Consider the following 26,618-nt stretch of genomic DNA (forward strand, 5'->3'; position numbering starts at 1 on the left):
AAAGCAGGCTCCAAGGGAACTAAGCAGAACTAATTCTGGCATGTACCATCTAGTAGATCAGACCCAGTCGCCTCCCCACAAGTCATGTGAAGGTGTCTTAGTCCAGCATTTCTAGATGATTTCAAGGTCATTTGCCTTTCTTGTCAGAATGTACCCAGAGCTTCCACAGTGATGTCTTCTCCTGTACTGTGAAGCAGCTAGAGTTGCCCTCATTGAAGAAAGGGAGAAATAAAACAGATATCTGAAGGCTTCCTCTCCCCATTCTAATGTAATATCCTATTATAAAAGGCTTTGAACTCTTCCCCTTTGTAACTGTGTGTCCACATAATTTTGATAGAATAGACCAGCCCTGGGGGCTTCTCTAGTGGCTCAGACAGTAAGGAAACTGCCTGCAATACAGGAGACCCAGGTTCAGTCCCTGGGTTGGGAAGACCCCCTGGAGAAGAAACAGCTACCCATGCCAGTATTCTTGCCTGGAGAATTCCATGGACAGAGGAGTCTAGTGGGCTACAGTCCATGGGGTCACAGAGTCAGAGATGACTGAGTGCCTGACACCAGACCAGCCCTGTGCATCTCAGGTCATCTTGTAGCCTCTTGCAGACACGTGCAGACACATAGCTATACTCTAGCTCCCAGCACAGTGGCTAGCACATATCACGTGCTATGTAAATATTTTGCCAATGAATTGATAAGATGTTATTTTTTCTTTGACATTTTTATTCAGATCCTGTTTGACATGGAAGATAAACAGTTTTGCCTAAACTGTCATATTCCTTTTGCCAAGGTTCATGCAGATGGTCTGCATATCTAAGTTTATAGTAATAGTCTTCTGAATTCCATTTCATTAATTTAGCATGTTAATTACTAATTCCTGACTCTTCCTTAACCATCATCTCCAATTAATCAATCTGTCTTATAGTCTTAAATAGGACTTCTCAATAAGTCTCAAATGTGTCACTCTTTTTCATCTGCTATGCCACCATCATAGTCCAAACCACCTTCATTTCTCTCCCAGACCCCTACAACACCTCCTAGCTAGGCTACCTGCCTCCAGTGTTACAATCCTGTCCAAATGCAAACCTGGCCCTGTCAACTCTATGCTTAAAATCCTGAGTAAGAGACACATGTCGGGGGTTCTGGGAACATGTTCTCAGCACGCCCAGAATCCCAGCAGGCAGGTACTGACATCTTTGAATGAAAGTTCTAGCTCCATACAGTCCCTTCACATAGAGCTAATGTAAGACTAGTGCCTCCCCTGGGCTAGGCAGTCAAAGCAGAGTAGATTTGGTAGCCACATCTGAGGATTTCTGAGTATAGATGAACTAGAGGAAGACCTTATCAATTAGGCATTTGTGGAATCCCCACTATGCCCTCCACTTCTTCAAATTGACCTCAACCTAGTATATGTTTTGGTCTTTCAGACCTTTCCAAAGCCAAGAGAGGGAAGAATAAATGAATAAACCCTCCCTTCTCTCGAGCTGAGTAAAGGGAGAAATAGAAGCTACTTCCAGATGTCTCAGCAGAAGGCTGACATCTGTCTTTACACTATAGCCCTACGTACATACGTGCTAAGTAGTTTCAGTCATGTCCAACTCTGTGCAACCTTATGGACTGTAGCCCCCCAGGCTTCTCTCTCCATGGGATTCTCCAGGCAAGAATGCTGGAGTGGGTTGCCATTTCCTTTTCCAGAGGATCTTCTTGACCCAGGGATTGAACCCACATCTCTTATGTCTTATACATTGGCAGGCAGATTCTTCACCACTAGCGCCAGCTGGGAGGCCCCACACTATTAGGCCTACAAGAACACAAATCCATTTTCTTTTCACCTCCAATAGGATTCCCATCTTTAAGGACACTTCAACAACCGTGTCTGATTCCTAAAGAGTAAACAGGGGAAACTAACAACCCATCTTAAAAATCCCAGCCACCAGACAGAGGAAGATCATGTAGAATAACCAAAACAAGTTCCCAGTGAAACAGAACTGCTGGAGAAAATAGATGGAAATCTGAGCAGAAAATAAGGTTAATAAGGAGTACTACAAGTAGTTTTAAAAGACTTTACTTGCATAAAAATGAGATCTCTCAGCGGAAAATTTATTAGTTAAATTAAAGGAGAATATGATCAAGGGGGCTTCCCTGGTAGCTCAGATGGTAAAGAATCTCCCCGCAATGCAGGAGACCTCGGTTCAATTCCTGGATCAGGAAGATCCCCTGGAGAAAGGATAGGCTATCCACTCCAGTATTTGAGGGGTTGCCTTGTGGCTCAGATGGTAAAGAATCTGCCTGCAGTGCAGGAGACCTGGGTTCAATCTCATCTTCCTCCAGGGAAGATCCCCTGGAGGGCATGGCAACCCACTCCAGTATTCTTGCCTGGAGAATCCCCATGGACAGAGGAGCCTGGAGTCCATGGAGTCACCAAGAGTCAGACATGACTGAGTGACTAAGCACAGCACAGCATAGCACATGATCATTAAGACCCTAATAAGTGCTCTAGAAAAGCGAATTCAAGATATACTTCAAAGCACTGAGCAAAAGTTTGAAAGAAACTAAAGTATCCAAGAAAAGGATTGAAACTTAGATCCAGAGAGTTATTAATAATATAAAAATAATAACTCTCTCTACAAGAGAAAAAGGAACAGATGAAGGAAGGGGTAAGAGTAAGAAACAACTCAACAAAGAGTAAGAGAAAACTCTCCTGAACTGAAGAAAGATACCAATCCTCAGATTGGAAGCATATATATGGGGTTTCAGGCTGGATTGACAAGAAAAGAAAAATCACAGACAAGCAGACTGGAATTCTTGAGCTTTAAGGAGAAAGAGGAAATCTCATAAGCATGCAAACATTTAAAAATCAACCTATCTGGCGGGGCGAGAGCGAGCCGCGGCCGCCGCCCGGGCCCCAGGGTGATCTCGGGGGCCTGAGGCCCCGCGCGGCCGGCTCCTCAGCTTTTCCCGCTCGCTTTCCCCGCGCGCCAGCCGAGGCCTTCCTCCTTTGGTGGGGGCTCCAGCTTAACTTAGACCAGAGGAGGCTTTTCTTTGATGGTGGTGGGGTGAGGGGGAGGGGAGGGGGAGGTGAGGCACGAAAGTGAGGTGAGAATTTCTCGACACTGGAAGCCGAAATGCTGCTCCTAGGTTTTCGATTTTCTTTACAGGGAGTAAAGGGTGGGCAGCGAGTTCATGCGTATTGAGTGATGATAATAACTAACATTTTTCTAAGCCCTCACTATGTGCCAGGCACTGTGCGGAGCAACTTGTGTGTTTCTCTTTTATTCCTGAAACGCCCCGATGAGGTTGAATTGACCAAAGCAATGGTTATGGAGAAGCCTAGTCCCCTGCTGGTCGGGCGGGAATTTGTGAGACAGTATTACACACTGTTGAACCAGGCCCCAGACATGCTACACAGGTTTTATGGAAAGAACTCTTCTTATGTCCATGGGGGATTGGATTCAAATGGAAAGCCAGCAGATGCCGTCTATGGACAGAAAGAAATCCATAGGAAAGTGATGTCACAAAACTTCACCAATTGCCACACTAAGATCCGCCATGTTGATGCTCATGCTACTCTGAATGACGGTGTGGTGGTCCAGGTGATGGGCTTGCTCTCTAATAACAACCAGGCTTTGAGGAGATTCATGCAGACCTTTGTCCTTGCTCCTGAGGGCTCCGTTGCAAATAAGTTCTATGTTCACAATGATATCTTCAGATACCAAGATGAAGTCTTTGGTGGCTTTATCACTGAACCTCAGGAGGAATCTGAAGAAGAAGTAGAGGAACCTGAAGAAAGACAGCAGACACCTGAGGTGGTACCTGATCATTCTGGAACTTTTTATGATCAAACTGTCAGCAATGACTTAGAAGAACATTTAGAAGAACCTGTTGCTGAACCAGAGCCTGAACCGGAACCAGAACCAGAGCAGGAACCTGTATCTGAAGTCCCAGAGGAAAAGTCTGAGCCAGTATTGGAAGAAACTGCTCCTGAGGATGTTCAGAAGAGTTCTTCTCCAGCACCAGCAGACATAGCCCAGACAGTGCAGGAGGACTTGAGAACCTTTTCTTGGGCATCTGTGACCAGTAAGAACCTTCCACCCAGTGGAGCTGTTCCAGTTACTGGGATACCCCCACATGTTGTTAAAGTACCAGCTTCACAGCCTCGCCTGGAGTCTAAGCCTGAATCTCAGATTCCACTTCAGAGGCCTCAGAGGGATCAGAGGGTGCGAGAACAGCGAATAAATGTTCCTCCCCAGAGGGGACCCAGACCAGTCCGTGAGGCTGGTGAGCAAGGCGATGTGGAACCCCGAAGAATTGTGAGACACCCTGACAGTCACCAGCTCTTCATTGGCAACCTGCCTCATGAGGTGGACAAGTCAGAGCTTAAAGACTTTTTTCAAAATTATGGGAATGTGGTAGAACTTCGTATTAACAGTGGTGGGAAATTACCCAATTTTGGGTTTGTTGTGTTTGATGATTCTGAGCCTGTTCAGAAGGTGCTTAGCAACAGGCCCATCATGTTCAGAGGAGAGGTCCGTCTGAATGTGGAAGAAAAGAAGACTCGAGCCGCCCGTGAAGGGGACCGCCGAGATAACCGCCTGCGGGGACCTGGAGGTCCTCGAGGTGGGCTGGGTGGTGGTATGAGAGGCCCACCCCGTGGAGGCATGGTGCAGAAACCAGGATTTGGAGTGGGCAGGAGCATTGCTCCAAGGCAGTGAATTGCTCTTCACCAGTCTTCAGGCAGCAGTACAAACTAGCTCCCACAGAATGATGAATTTCTTCAACCAACCTTGGTATCTTGGAATATGATCCTAGTCTATTATAAACTGCTTAAGTTTGTACAATTTTACTTTTTGTGTTAATGGTGTGTGCTCCTTCTCTCCCCTGCCTCCCACCTTTTAGTCCTTCACTTCCAATTTTGTGGAATGATATTTTAGGAAAAATGGATTTTTAAAGAAGAAAAAAAAAAAAGACTGACTGAATTTCTTTGCTTTATTTGCATATACAGACTGGATTTTTTTTTTTAACAGTTTCCCCAAAGGAATGTGTCTTGCTTCTTACTGACATTTGGTATGTTTCATTCATTGGACTATTTCTTGCTTACTTTCTATGTGTTTCAAAAGCCTGTGAGAATTACAGGATTTGATAAACATTTTGAAGACCAGAGAAATCCAAATTGTTTTCTTCTTTGCGAGTCATGACTATCTTCTGGTGTGGAGAAATTGCATTGGAAAAATTGACAACTTTGATTCTCGTTGATGTGGTTAAAAACTGAATAAAAGGTGTTAGTAGAGTTTTCTTTTAAAATATGATCACAAAACAGTTTCAAAATCTACTGTTTTTGACATTGGAATTTAAATTGTGAGGTAGGTTTAAATGTCTAGAATGCAACTGATAAGCTTTTCTTGAACTGTTAGATTTTTTTTGAAGTAGAGTTTTTTTCATGTTTAATTTGTATTTGTAAAAAAAGAAAAAAGAACAAAAAAAATTTCCAAATCTAAGTAACACTAAACCAGAGCAAAACTGTTGTGCCTTCTATTTATCTTTGATTCCAGTCTTGACAATTGTTTCAAGAAAATAATAAAAAGAAAGACCCCTAAAAAAAAAAAAAAAATCAACCTATCTGAGGCTTTCCTGGAGGTCCAGTGGTTGGGAGTCCACCTGCCAATACAGGGGTTGCAGGTTGGATTCCTGTTCCAGGAAGATCCCACATGCTGCAGGGAAACGAAGCCCCCGCACCACCACTCTTGAATCCATGTATTCTAGAGCCCGTGTCTGCAACTACTGGGCCTCCCACTGCAACTGCTGAATCCCACGTGTCTAGAGCCCATGCTCTGCAACAAGAGAAGCCACGGCAATGAGAAGCTTGTGAACAGCAATGAAAAGTAGCCACTGCTCACCACAACTAGAGAAAGTCCATGCATAGCAACAGAGACCCGGCACAGCTGAAAATAAATATATATGTGTGTGTGTGTGTGTGTGTGTGTATATATATTTATATTTTTTTAAATCAACCTGCCTGCTGTTGTTGTTTTGCTTAGTTGCTAAGTCATGTCCAACACTTTGCAATCCCATGGACCATAGTCCGCCAGGCCACTCTGTCTATGGGATTTCCCAGACAAGAACACTGGAGTGGGTTGCCATTTCCTTCTCCCCTACTGATCCAGGGATTGAACCCATGTCTCCTGAACTGGCAGGCAGATTCTTCACCACTGAGGCACCAGGGAAGCCCTACCTGCTATTGCAGGGGGAAAAGAAAATCCAACTTCTCACTCAGAAACTAGAAAGCTAGTAGGAGTCAGGGAAAACCATCTACAAACACTGACAGGAAGGACTATGAACCAAGAGCTCCGTACCCAGCCAAGATACTATTCTCTTTTCAAGTGAGTGAAAAATACTAGAAAACAGGCAAAGATGAAAAAAATGTATATTAGTCAAGCTCCCTTAATAAGGAAATTCTTGAGGAAAAAAATGAACACTTTCATAAATGAATCAAAATAGAGATTCCAAGATGGGAGATGATAAAAAGGAACAGTTGTTAATATTACTCAGCGTCATGTATATGTATGTAAACTAAAATCTTAATGAAAATGCACATTTATTTGTATAGTATACAAATAGTATACTTGTATACTTGTTGTATACTTGTATACTATACTATAGTATAGTATACTTGTTGCATATAATTTGCAACAAGTACAGTTGAAGCAGAGGGATGCATTTGAAGAAGCACTATCTCAAAATGTAGGAGTTGGAGGTAGAGTGTGGAGAAAAGAAGGCAAGAGTGCTCTCAAGAGGGTAGAGAAAGGAGAAAAGGTAAGGAGAAATCAACAACATTCCACAGAAGAAAAGGTGAATAAATAGTAGCTGTGGCAGTGCAGAAGTGCCCTGTCTTCCTTCAAGAGAAAACTGTCATGAGGAATGCATTTTGCTAACAGTCTTCAAAGGCTGGTGGGGGGGAAGCAATTGGAAAATCTCTTAAAGCTAACGATATGACTAAATAATTGAAACAGAATTAAAAGACAGTTTGGAAAGGAGATGTATATAAGCTAAATATTTTTGAAAACTAGTGGCTTTATTCTAGAATAAACTCTTAGGATTAAAAACTGGGGAAAATATTTCATTTTAGGAGGAACAAAAATTATGACTACTTAAGAATAAATTTAACAAGAAATGCACAAGAACTATATGAAGAAAATGAGAGATATTGTTAAAGACAAACAAGATAACCACTCTCTTGGATGGGAAGACTTATTAAATGTCAATTCTCCTAAAATGAATATGCAGGTTATGGGGAGCAGAACACTCACATATATTGCTAGTGGAAAGAAGAGGTTTCCTATCATTTGTGTAAAGCAATCTTACAATGTATGTTAAAATAAACAGTATCCTTTGGCTTAGTAATTCCAGCCCTGGAATATAAAGCACTAATGCTTAAGGGCATATGAATAGGATATTTATTGCAGCATAGTTTGCAATTGCAGGAAACTTTATAAGCAAAATGAATGTTCATAAATGGGAAACTGGCTAAATATATTGTGATACATCTACATCATAAAACTCTATATGTCTATCTAAAAGAATTAAAAAGAGCTATGCCAAGTGACTTGGAGGGAGTTCTACTCAGTGAGAAAAGCAAAATGCAGGAAAATGTGTATAATAAAATGCCATCTTGGTAAAAAGAAAAAAAGCAACCACACCTCCCAAAAAATGTCTGTGTGTGCATATATGTTTGCATTTCCTTGATTCTGAAACGCACCCGCACATAATGGGTGTTGCTGGATCTTCAAGGAACAGCCAAAGGCAACATCACCAACGCTCTTGATGGTGCAGATGACTGCAGAGTCCGGAAAAGCATTCACGCGATGTCTGTGAGTTGAAAAGGGATTCCAAAGAGTCAAACTCTGAATATGAGGAAGTTTCAGGGATATCTAACCCACTTTATTTCACTTACACAGTTTTTCTTTCATGTGTACAAATGAGTGATATCTAAAAAGGCATAAAAGAGCTAGTTCCATAAGTTTAAAAATTACAAGGGTTAAGAAAGCATTGTGTCACGGTTTAATTGGCAGCATTTTCATCTTTCAACATAGAACACAATTGTGTACCTTATACTGCAGCATCTTAAATTAAGTGAAATGTGCAGTATACATATGTGTATATTAATAGCCATACAGAACTATATGAATATGGAGAAAATTATGCAAGAATACAATGCAGGATAGTTATATGAATGCATTAGTCTGCTAGGGCTGCCACGACAAAATTCCACAAACTGAGTGGCTTAAATAATAGAAATTTATTTTCCCTGGAAGCCAGAGATGGGGGTGTCAGCAGGTTTGGTTTCTCCTGAGGCTGTGGATAGCCACCTTCCCGCTGTGTCCTCACGTGGCCTCTGCTCTGTGTGAGCGGCCCTGGTGTCTCTCCCCATTTGATAAAGACACCAGTCATATTGGATTAGGCCCCAACCACTATGATCTTATTCAATCTTATTCTCTCTTTAAAAGGTCTAGCTCCAAACACAGTCACATTCTGAGGTACTGGGGTTTAAGTGTTCAACTATAAACTTGAGGGGGAGGGAACACAATTCAGTCCACCACAATAGGTTGCTTGAGGAGACTTGGGGAAAGAGAAGAAGAGAGACCATATAATAAAGGAAAAGAAAAGAAAAAGGATCACACTTTTTTTTTTAAAGTCATGCATATATAGGCACTTACATAGAATCATGTATATGTACCCCAGTATTTGCAGCAACACTATTACAATAACTAAGACATGGAAGCAACCTAAATGTCTGTTGACGTATGAATGGATAAAGATGTGAGATAAATATGTATATTTATATAAATATATATATGTGCACACACAATGGAACACTGCTCAGCCGTGTTGCTGCTGCTAAAGTCACTTCAGTCTTGTCCGACTCTGTGTGACCCCATGGACAGCAGCCCACCAGGCTCCTCCATCCATGGAATTCTCTAGGCAAGAGTACTGGAGTGGGTTGCCATTTCCTTCTCCCTGCTCAGCCATAAAGAATGAAATAATGAATAATGTCATTTGGAGCAACAGGGATGGACCTACAGATTATCATATTAAGTGAAGTAAATCAAGCAGAGAAAGAAATTTTCCATCACTTACATGTAGAATCTCATTATAAACTACTTCCATTTAAAAACATTTAAGTAAAATCTTAAGTGAAATAAAATCACAGATGTAGAAAACAAACTTATGGTTACCAGGGCACAGGAGTGAGGGGAAAATCTGGGGTTGGGATTGATGTATACACACTATTGTATATAAAACACACACCTAGTAAGAACCTCTGGAGAAGGGAATGGCAGCCCACTCCAGCGTTCTTGCCCGGAGAATTCCATGGACAGAGGAGCCTAGCAGCTACAGTTCATGGGGTTGCAAAGAGTCAGACACAATTGAACGACTAACATCAATAAGAAACTGCTATATAGTTTTTCTGCAATGGCCTATATATAGGAGAAGAATCTTTTAAAAAAGAGTGGCTATATATATATGTATAACTGATTACTTTGCCATACACCTCAAACTAAAAGAACATTGTAATCAATTATACACCAAAAAAATTTTTAAGACAAAAAAATTAAAATGAAATCATGCATATGTGTATATAAGTATATAAAGATGCAGCTATAAAATAATTATTTTAAAAACATTTATTCAATGATCTGTCACTGTGCTTGAGTAAAGGCCAAACTATGTTAACAGGTTATAGTCCTTCTAGGAGTCAATCTCTCTCCCTTCTCAGTTGTCCCTGTGTATTGATTTGTTTACTTCACTCTCTCTGCTCCAGAAACCCCGAACTTCCTTCACTTCCTCTGAAACTCCTGCCCCATCCACTGTCCTTTCTCTTCAGAACACTCTTCTCCAGTTTTGACCCTTGAGAGGCCTTGCCCCACCCTACACCGACTTTCTCATGGTAGTCCACTCTTCAGTGAAATCATCCAGATCCTTATTGAAAAGGCATATACTTTGTTTTCACTCAGAGCTGCTGAAACAGGCTACTGTGGCAGGGTCGGGTGATGAGAATTTCCTGCATTCTAAAGTGTGCAAATCTATGCCGTGGGCTAGTTAAACCCCTGTAACACCTTGAACTTTCTCCTTTAAGTTCCATCACAAGTGTTACTGTTTATTTAAGGCAGAGATTAACAACCAGGTAGAATATATTTGAGGCTTTATGCACAAAGAGATAAAGTCAAGGATATTATGTAGGTACTTAGAGAATAAGATAGAAAACAAATTTTCACAAATTTTTAAATAAAATTTTAACAAAATTCAAAACACAATGGAACACAATTTTTTGTAATACAAGTCTACTAACGAGGAAAATGAAAATTTTTTTTGGTTGGGATAACATTTAGGTAATTGGGGCCAAAGTAAGTGTTTTCTAATACTATAGTAGAAACATGATCTTGTTCTTCTACAAAGTTTTTCCTTGCTTTTCTGCAGCACAGTGTATGAGCAGTCATAAGTCAATATCGCTTTGAAAAAAGGTACTACATGGCACTTCTGTGGATTATCACATACACACACATGCACACACACAAATTCACCAAAGATGAAAACAGGCACCAATAAATCTACTCAAGTCAGCCTCTAGAATTTCACTACTCTTTTATTTGTGTGCCGTCTTTGTTCTGCCAGTCGATTCACTTCCTATCTTTTATTGAGTAAAACAAAGGCAATTGCCTACAGTCAATATATTTTAAAGCCAACTTTCCAGGTACAAATGGGTACTTTTCAGAGTCAGAACTAGAGGCCAAATATAAAAGATGACTGACTATATGTCCATAGGAAAATCCACAAAGTCATTCTAGGTCCCAACACTTCAAGGTAAAAAGTTGTATCTTGGCCCTTCCAAATTTCACAAGATTTTTTTCTTATTGTCTTCTTTAGTTTCTGGACATAGAGAGGCATGGTAAAGTCAAAAGTGCATTAAAAGAAAACACAAGTTAATAGAGTAGGGAAATTTTCCTAACTGTGTAGCTCAGCATCCAAAAGCTTCACCAAAGTAAAAGTGTAAGAATTTGAATAAATTTAAAAAAAAAACACACAACACCATAATTCAGTTCAGTTCAGTTCAGTCACTCAGTCATGTCTGACTCTTTGCAAGCCCATGGACTGCAGCACTCCAGGCCTCCCTGTCCATCACCAACTGCTGGAGCCTACCCAAACTCATGTCCATTGAGTCAGTGATGCCATCCAACCATCTCATCTTCTGTCGTCCCTTTCTCCTCCTTCCCTCAATCTTTCCCAGCATCAGGGTCTTTTCAAACGAGTCAGCTCTTCACATCAGGTGGCCAAAGTATTGGAGTTTCAGCTTCAACATCAGTCCTTCCAATGAACACCCAGGACTGATCTCCTTTAGGATGGACTGGTTGGATCTCCTTGTAGTCCAAAGGACTTTCAAGAGTCTTCTCTAGCACCACAATTCAAAAGCATCAATTCTTTGGTGCTCAGCTTTCTTTATAGTCCAACTCTCACATCCATACATGACTACTACATATTAACACCATAATATGCAACTAAAAAAGACAGATGACAATTTACAGGGCTATTTGGAAATATATATTTATATTTTCTAAAAAGTCAAATGACAAACCAGGGAAAATATTTACAATTACACATTAAACAGCCTCTAAAAATTGAGAAGAAAAAGAGCAAAACCCTATAGAAATTTCCACTAGAGGTATAATCAGACAACTCATTGAAAAATAAATGCAAATTACTCTTACTCATATGAAAAAAATGTTCAGCCTTTTTCATCTTAAGAGAAATGCAAATTAAAACTGCAGTTAGATGCAATTTCTCACCTATCATATTGGCAAAACCCCAAAACTTTGACATCATACTTTATTGGCAAGACTTTGGGGAACAGATACTCTCATAATTTGATGATGGGAATGCAAAATGGTATAACCCCTATGCAGGGGAACTTGGCAGTATCCAGCAACATGTCATATGCATTTACCCTTTGACCCAACCATCCCACTTCTAGGACTCTCTCCCACAGAAACACTGGCAAAGATACAAAAAGACACATGCACAAGGCTATTCATTTCAGCATTATTTGAAATAGCTAAAATCTGGAAACAAACCAAAAGTCCACCAGTGGGGGCCGGTGGAATTAACTGCAGTATATCCAGCCTAAGCGGTTCTAGGCAGCAGTAGAAACAAATAAGGATTCTCTTTACAGACTGTATATGTGTGTGCTACATAGCTCTCAGACATTCTCTGTCCATAATTCCCCTGGAGTTTCAATAATCTTTCATGGTATCTTGAGGCCAAAAGAAAACACCTAATAGTTTCACTTGTTAATAGACTTGAATCACTCTCAATCACTTAAATCAATCACTCATAATGATGAAGGCGGAACGGAGGACCAGAGAGAATGATCCTGAAGAAGGAGAGGGAGGAGAAGTTATCAAGACCAGAGAGGTGAACAGTTTCTAGCGACACAGACAGAGCAATAAAGTAAAGGATAAAAACGGTCCCCTGGAGTTGGCAAATAGTGGTCAGGCAGAGTGAATTTAGTGCAGAATTTAGTGAGGGAAGAAGAAAAATATGGAAATATGTAACCTCCGTCATTGAGAGAAATAACCAGAAGTTGAGCAAACAATATCAACACAACAGAGGAGTGTGGGCAATAACCAGAGGGAAAAAAGTGAATGAAGTAAAAGTCGTCCAGTTGTGTCCAACTTTTTGCGACCCCATGGACTGCAGCCCGCCAGGCTCCTCTGTCCATGGGATTCTCCAGGCAAGAATACTGGAGTGGGCTGCCATTCCCTCCTCTAAGGGATCTTCCTGACCCAGGGATCAAACCCAGGTCTCTGGCATTGCGGAGCCAAGGCATGGGCTTCCCTGGGGGCTCAGAGGGTAAATAATCTGCCCACAATGTCGGAGACCTGGGTTCAGTCTCTGGGTCAGGAAGATCCCCTGGAGAAGGGAATGGCTACCCATGCCAGTATTCTTGCCTGGAGAATCCCGTGGACTGAGGAGCCTGGCGGGCTACAGTCCATGGGGTCGCAAAAAGTAGGACACAGCTGAGCAACTTGCACTTCACGTCTTGGAGGTGTGAGTCTACAATCCCTCATGCAGATCCCTTGGGCCAGATGTGTTTCTGGATTCAGAATTCTTAAGATTTTAGGAAATGAATAATGGAACACATACAGTTAATACCTAATACCTGGGAAGCACTTCATAATCAAACACACTAACATTTCTACAGACAAATGCATAAATACTAACTGTAAGTAGGATGAACAGATTCACATCAGTTCACATCTGTTTCTGTCACCAAATAAAATATAGAATGCTTTCGCTTCTCTGTAGTTGGTCATTGCAGGTAAGAAACTGTGAGCTTAGAGCAGAGAAATGCTAAGAGCAGGTCTACAACAGGTTTCTGCTGAGCAGATGGTGAAAGGAACGTTTATTGAGAAGATAAGGATAGAGGATCAAGCATTCAGGAGGGCATAATAGAAGGAGGCGGGGGGGGGGGGGGGAACACTCTTGAGTGGAGGTTTGGCCCTGGGGGCAATGGCCAAGGAAACGGGGCTCAGCTGAGTTAATGGTAGGTTTGAGTAGGTTGAGTCCCAAGAAATAGCAAGACAAGGAGATTAAAGCACCACATCTTTTGTTATTTTCCAAATGTAAAACTTCAGAGAGGCTCTTCTGGAGTCTTTGGAAGAGAAGTCTTATCAAAGAGGCTCTGTGGAGTCAGTTTCTGGAGTTGGCCAGCGTGCTTAAGGCTTTGGGTTTCCAGTACAGACTCTTTCCTCATGTGCCAGGGAAGAGAAGCCCTGTGAATCTCACACACAGCATCCAGGGCTTTGGACTCTGAAATCTGCATCTTCGCAGGCGTAGGGCTCTAGTATCCCTTTCCTGGGAAACTGCAGGGAAAAAATTACCAGGTTTCTTGCCTTCCTCCCTAATGAAGGTCATTCCTGAGAACCAGTGGTTAATGCTTTTCCTGTTCTTGGAACATCGTAGATAAAAGGCATGTCTTAAAGCAAACATGTAATTTTACATGCCTATGGAATGCCTTTTTGTACCATGCATTCTATGTTTAACAGGAGGTATAGAGATTACATTTGGCTTGTTCTAATAAAATTTAATACACTCCCATCGGGCAGGAAAGACTCTTCAGCTTCAGCCAAAGTTTTTCCTTCAAGACTCACGTGCAGTGAACCCAGTGAAGGTAAGCCCCTGCCACGGAGGCATGGTCAGGATGGGAGAGGGGAGACCACGCACACCCTGGCGGGGGGTTCATGCCAGGGTTTGAAGGCAGAACCAGACCACACGGCCTGTCATTCCTACACTGTGCGCTTCAGCAGGGTAGGCGGAGATGACAAAACATCACATTAAACCATTCAGCTCCCTTTTCCAAAAGTCACGGATGGAGTGAGGGAAATACCAGTGCTCAATGCGGGCCTGTCAGGATGCCTCTGGCCAGGGTCCCGGGGGAAGGCAGCAGGTTTATGAACACCTGAGAGCAGGCGTGTGAGCTGGTGTTTAAACAGTTCCAACTTATCATCAAGGGCTTCAGCTAAGTTAATGAGAACCAGAGCTCCAGACCAAAACGCTTATTTTGAAAATACCTATTTTTCAAAGATTTTTGCATTCTAAATTAAACCATATGAGTAATTGTATCCTAGCTTCATAGTTGGTTCTGGAAAAGAAAATTCTTGTTGCCCAACTTGGGAAAGAACGTCACGATTTTGCCAAAGGGAAGTGGGGAGGGGGTAGAGAGTAGAGCTCCAGGGTGTCCACGGCCAAGCCCACGCAGTTGCAAGTGACCTTGACCCCCAGGGAGGCAAGGGCTTCTGGAGACAGCTTCTAGATCACTACCTTGCTTTCCCCCGAGAAATCCAAATTCACCTTGCAGGCTGATTCTGCCTTCACCTCGCTTCTGTAGAAGGTCGGAATCCAGTGAATTCAAGGCATTTGAAATTCATGGAACAAAAAGAATTGTGTAGAACAGGCATTGTTTGGCAGCCTTTAAATGGGAATGAATGCGTTTTGTTGGAGTAGGGAGATATTTGTTCTTTCTGGGTTTTTTTTCCTTTATTTAATTTTGTTTTGTTTATTTGTCTTGTCCTAAGAGATATCTGACCTTTCTGAGTTTTGCAAACTTCCGAAAGTTGTGGGTTTCTCTGAACAGCTATTTTCAAAAAACTGGAGAAGGTTTACCTGATGATAAGGCCCTCAGACTACACGTTCCTAATTAGGTCCTAACAGACCCAATTCTACATTCCCTTTCCTTTGACCTGGTGACGTTGTACCCAAAGCTATTTCTTTCCAGAGTAAATATTTTGTCTTCAGAATCAATTAAGGAGCCATCAACAAAACTTGCTATTTCAGCAAGAGGCATTCATCCTCCAATTAAACCATCAAGTAAGGTGGTGATGGGAGGTCAAAGAACACCTGAGGAAACACATAAACAGAGGGGTCCATGGAGTCAAGCAGAGTTGCAAGTTCAAATCTTCCTTCTGCCACTGGACTCTCTCTGTCGTCATCTGCCAGCCTTGTGAATAGAAGTTAATCTATATAGAGCTTTGTCACATACCAAATGCTTTCGTGCAAATCTCATGTAAAATTTTCATACATAAACCTCATTTTCTTGATAAGGAAACTGATATGCAAAGAGGTTCATTTGACTTGACCAAAGTCTCAGAACCAGAAGGTGGCAGAACCAGGACTCAAACCAAGGTCTGTCAAGTTCTGAAACCTCTTTATTTGTGTATGTATTTATTTATTCTTGCTGTGCTGTGGCTTACAAGATTTTAGTTCCCTGACCAGGGATTGAACCTGGGCCCTTGGCAGTGAGAGCATCAATTTCTCATCACTGGATGAGAAATTCCAGGAAATTCCCAAAGCCCCTTCTTTTAAAACTCAGTTTTGCAAAGTGAGAACTATGACAAACTAGGCCTCAGAAACTCAGCATTAATTTGTTGATTTGCACCCTGTTGTGACATGATGGAAAAAGCAAGTCATCTGCTTCTAAATTCACATTGTTGTTGTTTAGTCACTAAGTCACATCCTACTTCATGACCCCATGGACTGTAGTCTACCAGACTCCTCTGTCCATGGGATTTCTCTGTCAAGAATACTGGTATGGTTTGCAATTTCCTTCTACAGGGGGTCTTCCCAACCCAGGGATCAAACCGGTGTCTCCTGCATTTCAGGCCAGTTCTTTTTGCTGAGCCACTGGGGAAGCCCTTTCTAAATTCATACTCTTCCATTTACAGTGGTATGACTTTGAACTAGTCATTTGACCTGAGTTTCATTTCCCCCAGTTGAAAAATGAAGCTAATAGTTACACTAATCTCTTAGTCTTGTTGTCAAGTTTACATGAAAAATAAATGTGGAAGCATCTATCATATAGGATCTCAGTAGACGCTGATTGGTTAAGTTGGTCAGTTCAGTCTCTCAGTCGTGTCCAACTCTTTGCGACCCCATGGACTGCAGCACGCCAGGCCTCCCTGTCCATCACCAACTTCCAGAGCTTGCTCAAACTCATGGCCATCAAGTCGGTGATGCCATCCAATCATCTCACGCTCTGTCGTCCCCTTCTCCTCCCGCCTTCCATCTTTCCCAGCATCAGGGTTTTTCCAATGAGTCAGTTCTTCGCATCAGGTGGCCAAAGTATTGGAGTTTCAGCTTCAGCATCAGTCCTTCCAATGAATACTCAGGATTGATTTCCTTTAGGATTGACTGGTTTGATATCCTTGCAGTCCAAGGGACTCTCAAGAGTCTTCTCCAACACCACAGTTCAAAAGCATCAATTCTTCGGCACTCAGCTTTCTTTATAGTCCAACTCTCACATTCATATATGACTATTGGAAAAACCATAGCTTTGATTAGACAGACATTTGTCAGCAAAGTAATGTCTCTGCTTTTTAATATGCTGTCTAGGTTGATCATAGCTGTTCTTCCAAGGAGCAAGCGTCTTTTAATTTCATGGCTGCAGTCACTATCTGCAGTGGTTTGGGAGCCCAAGAAAATAAAGTTAGTCACTGTTTTCATCAAGAGGCTCTTTAGTTCCTCGTCACTTTCTGCCATAAGGGTGGTGTCTTTGCTTATCTGAGGTTATTGATATTGGTTAAGATTGGTTACGTAAGTTACTCAAAAAGAAATACAACACTGTGGCTAAGTGCTTGGCCTCTGGCTCATTCTATACACTCAGATCCCAGCTCCACCACTTAGCGGCATCAGCTTGAGAAAAGTACTTTTAGTTCTTGAAAAAGTGAAGACAATAATGGGGCTGTTGTGATAACCCTTGCAAGATCTCAGGACAGTACCTGGCATATGGTACTCTATGAATGTTTTTTATTAGATGTTATTAATTTGAGTAAAAGTAGTTTTTTTGAGCATGTGACATAGTTTTATTACCACAGGTTTGGAAGGAGGGGAAGAACACAAGATTGCTACATAAAAAAATATTTTTTTAAAATTAATTGTGAGCATTACTATTTTTAAAGAAGTACCATTCATGTTTCTCTTTTAATTTTATTTGGTTTCAATTAACTGCTCTTTATTGCATCATATCATTTTTGCCACATACTGCCTCATCTCTTCTCTGCCAATTTAACTCCTAACCATCCTACTAAGATCATCAGAAATCCCATAACTCTCACAATGTCTGTGTAGACAAAGGCACATGTAAATAAACACCCAGCTAATCTTAATGTTTTATGCAGTTCACAAAACTCTTTCCATACAATACAGATTCTCATTTGATGCTCTTGACAACCTATGGAGTAGATATTATTTTATACACAAGAAAATTCAGTCTTTGTGTAGCTGAGCAACAAGGACATACAGTTAAACTGACTAGAGTTTTGCATATTAGGGAAAATACTTTTTTTTTTTCTTTTTACCCTTTGACCCTCTTCACCAATTTGTTCCACACTTACCCCAGCATACCCCTGTCCTGCCTCTGGCAATCAGCAATCTGTTCTCTGGATCTATAAGCTTGGTTTTTATTTTTTGATTTGTTTGTTTGTTTAGATTCCATGCATTACAGATATCATATGGCATTTTTCTTTCTCTGTCTGACTTATTTCATTTAGCATATTGCCCTTATATTCCATCCGTGTTGACAAAAATGGCAATATTTTATTATTCTATGGCTGATGAACAGCCCATTGTATATATACACCACAATCTCTTTATCCATTCATCCATGAGTGGACATAGGTGATTTCTATATCTTGACTGTTGTAAATAATACTGCAATGAGCGTGGGGGTGCGTACATATTTTTGAATTGGTGTTTTCATTTCAAAAACCCTGAAGTAGATTTGCTGGATCATATGGTAGTTTCATTTTTAATTTTTTGAGGAACTTCTATAGTGTTTTCTATATTGAATGCACCAATTTACAGTCCCACCAACAGTGTACAAAGGTCATGTTTTCTCCACATCTTCACCAACCCTTTTTATTTCTTTTCTTTTTGAAAACAGCCGTTCTGACAGGTGTGAGATGATAGAGCAATGTGGTTTTGATTTGCATTTCTCTGAAAATAAATGATGTTGAGCATCTCTTCATGTTGGTTATCTGTATGTCTTCTTTGGAAAAATGTCTATTCAGGTCCTCAGCTCATTTTTTAATCAGATTGTTATTTGTTTGGTTTGGGGTTGTTTTGTTTTTGTTTTTTCCTGTTGAGTTGCATGAGCTCTTTATATATTTTAATTGAAGTATATTTGACTTACAATATTATATTAGTTTCAGATTTACAACAGTGATTGAAGTATTTTTATGCATTACAAGATTATCATCATGTGACTAATTATAATCTGACAACATAAAAAGTGTTACAGTATTATTGATTATAGTCTCTATGTTGTGACATTTACTTTATAAGTAGAAGCATGTACCTCTTAATCCCCTTCACCTATTTCACTTACCTCCATAACCCCTCCACTCTGGTTTATCTACTGTATCGATAAATCTGTTTCACTTTTGTTATGTTTGTTCTTAAATATTTTAGATTCCACATATAAGTGAAATCTACAGTATTTTATTTTCTCTGTCTGACATTTCAATTAGCATAATACTCTCTAGGCCCATTCTTGCTGTTACAAATAACAGGATTTCACTCTTTTCTTTCACTGAGTAATATTCCATTGTATGTATATGTGTATCTTCCTTGTCCATATGTCTCTAATGGAAACTTCAGTTGCTTCTATACATACATATTTTGGGACATTACCTTTTATCAGATGTGACTTGCAAATATTTTCTCCCATTCAGTAGAGTTCCCTTTCATTTTGTTGATTGTTTCCTTTGTTGTGCAGAAGCTTTTTCATTTGATGTAGTCCTGCTTGCTTTATTTTTGCTTTTGTTGCTTCTTTTTTGGGTGTCAAATCCAAAGTATCATTGCCAAAACCTATGCAGACGAGATTACTGCTTATGCTTTCTTCTAGGACATTTTTGGTTTCCAGTCTAATGCTCCATTTGGAATTAAGTTTTGTGTATGGTATAAGACAGGAGTTCAATTTCAATCTTTTCCATGTGACTGTCCAGTTTTTCCATATCATTTATTGAGGAGACTACCCTTTCCCCTCTGTATATCCCTGGCTACTTTGTTGTAAATTATTTGATCATATATGCACGGGTTTATTTCTGAGCTTTCTATTCTGTTCCATCATCTAACATGTCTTTTTTTATGACAGTAACATACTGTTTTAATTGCTATAGCTTTATAATATAGTTTGAAATCTGGACATATGATGCGTTCAATTTTGTCCTCTCTAAAGTTTGCTTTGGCTATGAGGGGTCTTTTGTGTTTCCATGTAACTTTTAGTATTGTTTGTTTTATTTCTGTGAAAAATAACATGGGAATTTGGATAGGGATTCTATTGAATCTGTAGATTCCTTTGGGTAGTATAGACATTGTAACAATGATTCTTCTGATCCATGAGTACAGAATATCTTTCTGTTTATCTGTATTATATTCAATTTCTTTTTGCCTTTTCATACTATTCATTGGGTTCTCAAGGCAAGAATGCTGAAGTGGCTTCCCATTCCCTTCTCCAGTGGACCACATTTTATCAGAACGACCCATCCATCTTGGGTGGCCCTACATGGCATGGCTCATAGTTTCATTGAGTTAGACAAGGCTGTGATCCATGTGATTGATTTAGTTCTCTGTGATTGTGGTTTTCATTCTGTCTGCCTTCTGATGAGGATAGGAGGCTTGTGGAAGCTTCCTGATGGGAGGGACTGGCTATGGGGAAAACTGGGTCTTACTCTGGTGGGCAAGGCCATGCTCAGTAAATCTTTAACCAATTTTCTGCTGATGGGTGGGGCTGTGTTCCCTTAGCTGATGGAATTCCAGCTGAGCTATTTCAAAGCCTAAAAGGTGATGCTGTTAAAATGCTACCCTCAATATCCCAGCAAATTTGGAAAACTCAGCAGTGACCACAGGACTGGAAAAAATCAGTTTTCACTCCAATCCCAACGAAAGGCAGTGCCAAAGAACATGAAAACTGCTGCACAATTGCTATTTTTACATGCTAGCAAGGTCATGCTTAAAGTCCTCCAAGCTAGGCTTCAACAGTACAAGAACCGAGAAATTCCAGATATGCAAGCTGGATTTAGAAAAGACAGAGGAACCAGAGATCAAATTGCCACCATCCCTTGAATCATAGAAAAAGCAAGGGAATTCCAGAAAGACTTCTACCTCTGCTTCATTGACTATGTGTCAAGCCTGTATATTGTCACCCTGCTTATTTAACTTGCTTGTGAAATGCTGAGCTAGATGAAGCACAAGCTGAAATCAAGATTGCCAGGAGACATATCAGTAACATCAGATATGCAGATGACACCACCCTTATGGCAGAAAGCAAAGAGGAACTAAAGAGCTTCTTGATGAAGGTGAAAGAGAAGAGTGAAAAAAATGGCTTAGAACTCAACATTCAAAAAACTAAGATCATGGCATCTGGTCCCATCACTTCATGGCAAATAGATAGGAAAACAATGGAAACAGTGACAGACTTTACTTTCTTGGGCTCCAGAATCACTGTGAATAGTGACTGCAGCCATGAAATTAAAAGACACTTGCTCTTTGGAAGAAAAGCTATGGCAAACCTAGAGAGCATATTAAAAAGCAGAGATATTACTTTGCTGACAAAGGTCTGTATAGTCAAAGCTGTGGTTTTTCCAGCAGTCATGTACTAATGTGAGAGTTGGACCATAAAGAAAGCTGAGCACCGAAGAATTGATGCTTTTGAACTGTGGTGTTGGAAAAGACTCTTGAGATTCCCTTGGACTGCAGGGATATCAAACCAGTCCATCCTAAAGGAAATCAATTCTGAATATTCATTAGAAGGACTGATGTTGAAGCTGAAACTCCAATACTTTGGCCACCTGATGTGAAGAACTGACTCATGGAAAAGACTCTGATGCTGGGAAATATTGAAGGCAGGAGGAGAAGAGGACAGCAGAGGATGAGACGGTTGGATGGCATCACCAACTCAATGGACATGAGTTGAGCAAACTCCGTGAAATGGTGAAGGACAGGGAGGCCTGGAGTGCTGCAGTCCATGGGGTTGCAAAGAATCAGACATGACTGAGAGACTGAACAGCAACTTCAATTTCTTTCATTATTGTAGTTTCAATATACAAGCCTTTCACCTCTTTGGTTACATTTATTCTTAGGTATTTTATTTTTCTTGATTCAATTGTAAGTGGGATTGCTTTCTTAATTTCTCTTTCTAATAGGTCATTAGTATTGTATAGAAATACAACAAATTTTTGTGCATTGATTTTTATCCTACAACTTTACTGAATTTGCTTATTAGTTCTAACAGTTTCCTGATGCAGTCTTTAGACTTTTCTATACATAATATCATGTGAGGATAGTGACAGTTATTTTTTCCTTTCCAATTTGGATGCTTTTTATTTCTTTTTCTTGCCTAATTTCTCTGTATATTGTTTCCAATACTATGTTGAATAGAAGAGGCAAGGGTGAGCATCTTTGTCTTTTCCCTGATCTTAGTGGAAAGTTTTCAGCTTTCCATCATCAAATATAAAGTTATTTATGAACTTTATTTTATTTTATTTTATTTATTATGTTGAAAGTGAAACAAAGTGAAGTCGCTCAGTTGTATCCAACTCTTTGCAACCCAATGGACTGTAGCCTACCAGGCTCCTCCGCCCATGGGATTTCCCAGGCAAGAGTACTGGAGTGGGTTGCCATTTCCTTCTCCAGGGGATCCTCCCAACCCAGGGATTGAACCCGGATTTCCCACACTACAGGCAGACACTTTACTGCCTCCACCACCAGGGAAGTCCTTATTATGTTGAGGCACATATATATATCCACAAATATATATATCCACACATATTGTATCCTCTATATCCATATTTGTTGAGAGTTTTTATCATAAATGAATGTTGATTTGTCGAATGCTTTTTCCACATCTATGGAGATGATTGTATGATTTTTATTCTTCATTTTGCTGTGATGTATCACATTGATTGATTTGTGGATAAATCCCACTTGATCTTTTCAGTGTATTGTTGAATTTGGTTTGTAAACATTTTGTTGAGGATTTTTGCATCTATGTTCATCAGGAATATTGGGCTGTATCTTTTCTTTTAGTATCCCATTCTGGTTTTGGTATCAGGATAATCCTGGTCTCATAAGTTTGTAAACATTGCTTCTTCTTCAATTTTTTGAAAGAGTTTGAGAAGTGTTGGTTTTAATTCTTCTTTGAATGTTTAGTAGAATTCATCAGCGAGGCCATCTGGTACTAGATTTGTTTTTCGGGAGGTTCATACTGATTCAATCTCCTTACAAAGTAATTGGTCTGTTCAGATTTTCTGTTTCATTATGATTCAGTCTTGGTAGGTTGTATGTTTCTAGAAATATCCAACTTGTTAGCACATAATTGTTCATTTTAATCTATTGTTTGTAATAAATGACCCAAGCCAAAAACTTAAAGTTTGGTAAAGGAGACATAAATATACAGTTATGATTCAGTGAGTGATAGCAGTGGACCATTTATGACACAAATCAAAGATATCAATCTGATTTTTTTTCTACATCACTTATTTGGACATTTTTTTTTGTCCCCAGAACCACGCTTGGACTGAATATGCAAAGATAGATGAGGAAGGATTCCTGATAATGGAAAACTTACATTTGTAAGAGAAACAGATATGAAAACAAGTGAACTGTAGTGTTAGTCGCAAAGTCGTGTCCAACTCCTTGAGACCCCATGGACTGTAGCTTGCCAGGATCCCCTGTTTATGGAATTCTCCAGGCAAGAATACTGGAGTGTGTAGCCATTCCCTTTTCTAGGGGATCTTCCCAAACAAGGAACTGAACTCAGGTCTCCTGCATTGCAGGCAGATTCTTTACCATCATAGCTACCAGGGAAGCCCCAAATCACTCTAACACAGTCAATAAAACCTACATAGAGGTTAAGAATTAAATACTACAGAAACATGACGTGAACTGGTTTTATATTACTTGGTGATACAAATATGTAAGCAAAAGTGACAACTTCCTTGCCATAAGAACACGAAGCAAAATTATCAAGATCATCACCAGTGAGTGAGAAATAGAAGTTCTTGCAATTTATTTCCCAAATAGCAAACATCCAAACTAATTATATGCCAGTTGGGTTTGAGGAGGACTTCATAATTTTAAAATTTGCACTAAATAAACAAATGTCCTCTAAATACCCATATAAAGTATTTACTGGCCAAGTGTCCAGGAGTTTCAAGCTGTAATGACAAGGGCATAGACTCAGGGTGGGCAAAGAAAGAAAGAGGACAGAACACCAGTGAAGGAAACAGAGTTTCTTGAATGGCTAGTGAAAGAAAAAAGATGATTATAGTAACCAGAGTGTAGGGATTCCAGAAAAATTATGGTGGTGGTGTGGTAGTCACTAAATGTTTAAGAAATTGAAGACATCTCTAATTTCAAATATTTTAGATCATTATGTGTCAGACTTACATATTCCAATTTGGAGTTTTCAAAATATAGGCAAAGATGGCATTTCAATCTATAAAATGAAGCCCAAAGGGAGGTCGTAGTCAAGGTTAAATTTGGGCTAGTGGCTGAGAGAAAGCAACCACTGGGTGCTGTGTTCAATCCAGGATTAGAGAAGGGAGCACCTATTTGCAACCAGTTAAGCCAACTGACCTCTCTTCCCCACGGTGGCCCATGTGCAGTGGCTGCAAAGAGCAGCCTCCTTGGTGGTGTATGCAGATTGTGGTATGTAGGGGGAGCTCTAAGAGACCTTGGAGACAGTCATTTCCAGTGGACATTTATGTCTGGCACACTGTCCCCAGTCTAGGGTCCAGACAGGTATGCAGGCTGCCCTTGGAAAGCCCCAGGACACAGTGGCCAGGGTCCTCACTGTCAAATCATAATGTCCACCTGCACCAAGCTGGAAGACAAGGAGCACGTGACTGAGGCCCCACACAGGGCCAAGTTCAAGTTCCCTGGCCGCCAGAAGACTCATATCTCCAAGAAGTGGAGACACTAAATTTAATGCAGATGAATTTGAAATTATGGTGACAGGAAAGCAACTCATCCTGGATGCCTGGGGGGGTCAAATATATCCCTAATTGCCTTGTTCCTTCCTTACTCGTACCCACCAATAAATCTTACTTTCCTGTAAAAGAAAAGAGAGAAAAGAAAAAGCAGCTCCTAGAAACTGACAGCAAGATATGATCCTTCCAAATCCCAAGACACCAGCAAAAGGAAAGCTAAAACCCATAGGGTCTCTGTCTTCAGGCACCTGGTAAGAGACAGTTCAGGATATTTCTTTTGAGCAGTTTGCTTGCCAACAACCTCTGTGTTTAACAGAGGTAGAAATTTTCTAAGAGAAAATTTCCCAGAGGCATGGTCCCCAAACCCTCAAACCCAAGGTCAAAATGACTAATCCAGGACAACTGCAAGAGCTATTCCATTTATGAGAAACTTTGGGTCTGGGAGGCCAGCATGAGTAAGATCCACAGGGAAGGGGCTATGAATACAACAGGGAATAAGTCTCCTGGACCATTCTTCATGGTCACTCAGAACTCCGCTTGACCTCTGCATCCTAAAAGATGATGCTGTGAAAGTGCTGCAGTCAATACGTCAGCAAATTCGGAAAACGGCAGTGGCCACAGGACTGGAAAAGGTCAGTTTTCATTCCAATTGCAAAGAAAGGCAATGGCAAAGAATACTCAAACTACCATACAATTGCACTCATCTCACACACTAGCAAAGCAATGCTCAAAATTCTCCAAGCCAGGCTTCAACAATACGTGAACCGTGAACTTCCAGATGTTCAAGCTGGTTTTAGAAAAGGCAGAGGAACCAGAGATCAAGTTGCCAACATCCACTATATCATCAAAAAAGCAAGAGAGTTCCAGAAAAACATCTACTTCTGCTTTATTGACTATGCGAAAGCCTTTGACTGTGTGGATCACAATAAACTGTGGAAAATTCTTAAAGAGATGGGAATACCAGACCTGCCTCTTGAGAAATCTGTATGCAGGTCAGGAAGCAACAGTTAGAACTGGACATGGAACAACAGACTGGTTCCAAATAGGAAAAGGAGTACCTCAAGGCTGTATATTGTCACCCTACTTATTTAACTTATATGCAGAGTACATCATGAAAAATGCTGGGCTGGATGAAGCACAAGCTGGAATCAAGATTGCTGGGAGAAATATCAATAACCTCAGATATGGAGATGACACCACCCTTATGGCAGAAAGTGAAGAAGAACTAAAGAGCTTCTTGATGAAAGTGAAAGAGGAGAGTAAAAAAGTTGGCTTAAAGCTCAACATTCAGGAAACTAAGATTATGGCATCCAGTCCCATCACTTCATGGCAAATAGATGGGGAAACAGTGGGAACAGTGGCAGACTTTCTTTTGGGGGGCTCCAAGATCACTGTGGATGGTGACTGCAGCCATGAAATAAAAAGACACTTACTCCTTGGAAGGAAAGTTATGACCAACCTAGATAGCATATTAAAAAGCAGAGACATTACTTTGTCAACAAAGGTCTGTCTAGTCAAGGCTATGGTTTTTCTAGTAGTCACGTATGGATGTGAGAGTTGGACTATAAAGAGGAGTGCTGAAGAATTGATGCTTTTGAACTGTGGTATTGGAGAAGACTCTTGAGATTCTCCTGGACAGGAAGGAGATCCAACCAGTTCATCCTAAAGGAAATCAGTCCTGAATGTTCTTTGGAAGGACTGATGCTGTAGTTGAAACTCCAATACTTTGGCCACCTGATACAAAGAGCTGACTCATTTGAAAAGACCTTAATGCTGGGAAAGACTGAAGGCTGGAGGAGAAGTGGATGACAGAGGATGAGATGGTTGGATGGCATCACCGACTCAACCGACATGAGTTTGAGTAGGCTCCGGGAGTTGGTGATGGACAGGGAGGCCTGGCGTGCTGCAGTCCATGGGGTCATAAAAAGTCAGACACGACTGAACCGAACTGAACTCTGCCCTGAAAAGTTTCTTGGTTCACACCTTATTCCTCCACCCAAACTAGAAGCAGAAACAGTGTCATCTTCCTTCTCAAATTGCTTGGCATAGAAAGGTACCATAATAGAGATGAAAGAAGGGTGTGGAATT

General features: G+C 40.6%; 1 non-coding gene and 1 pseudogene across 1 annotated transcript; both read left to right on the plus strand.

Annotated features, from left to right (window-relative positions):
- Window positions 1-2,912: 2,912 nt before the first annotated feature.
- LOC139038493 (ras GTPase-activating protein-binding protein 1 pseudogene) lies at window positions 2,913-5,308 on the plus strand (annotated as a pseudogene).
- An 18,845-nt stretch (window positions 5,309-24,153) lies between these two features.
- LOC139038519 (small nucleolar RNA SNORA70) lies at window positions 24,154-24,287 on the plus strand. The gene has a single exon (XR_011491564.1). It is a non-coding gene; the product is annotated as a small nucleolar RNA SNORA70 (small nucleolar RNA).
- Window positions 24,288-26,618: the final 2,331 nt, after the last annotated feature.

The sequence above is a fragment of the Odocoileus virginianus genome, chromosome 15 (assembly GCF_023699985.2).
Source record: "Odocoileus virginianus isolate 20LAN1187 ecotype Illinois chromosome 15, Ovbor_1.2, whole genome shotgun sequence".
In the NCBI taxonomy this organism is placed as follows: Eukaryota; Metazoa; Chordata; class Mammalia; order Artiodactyla; family Cervidae; genus Odocoileus; species Odocoileus virginianus.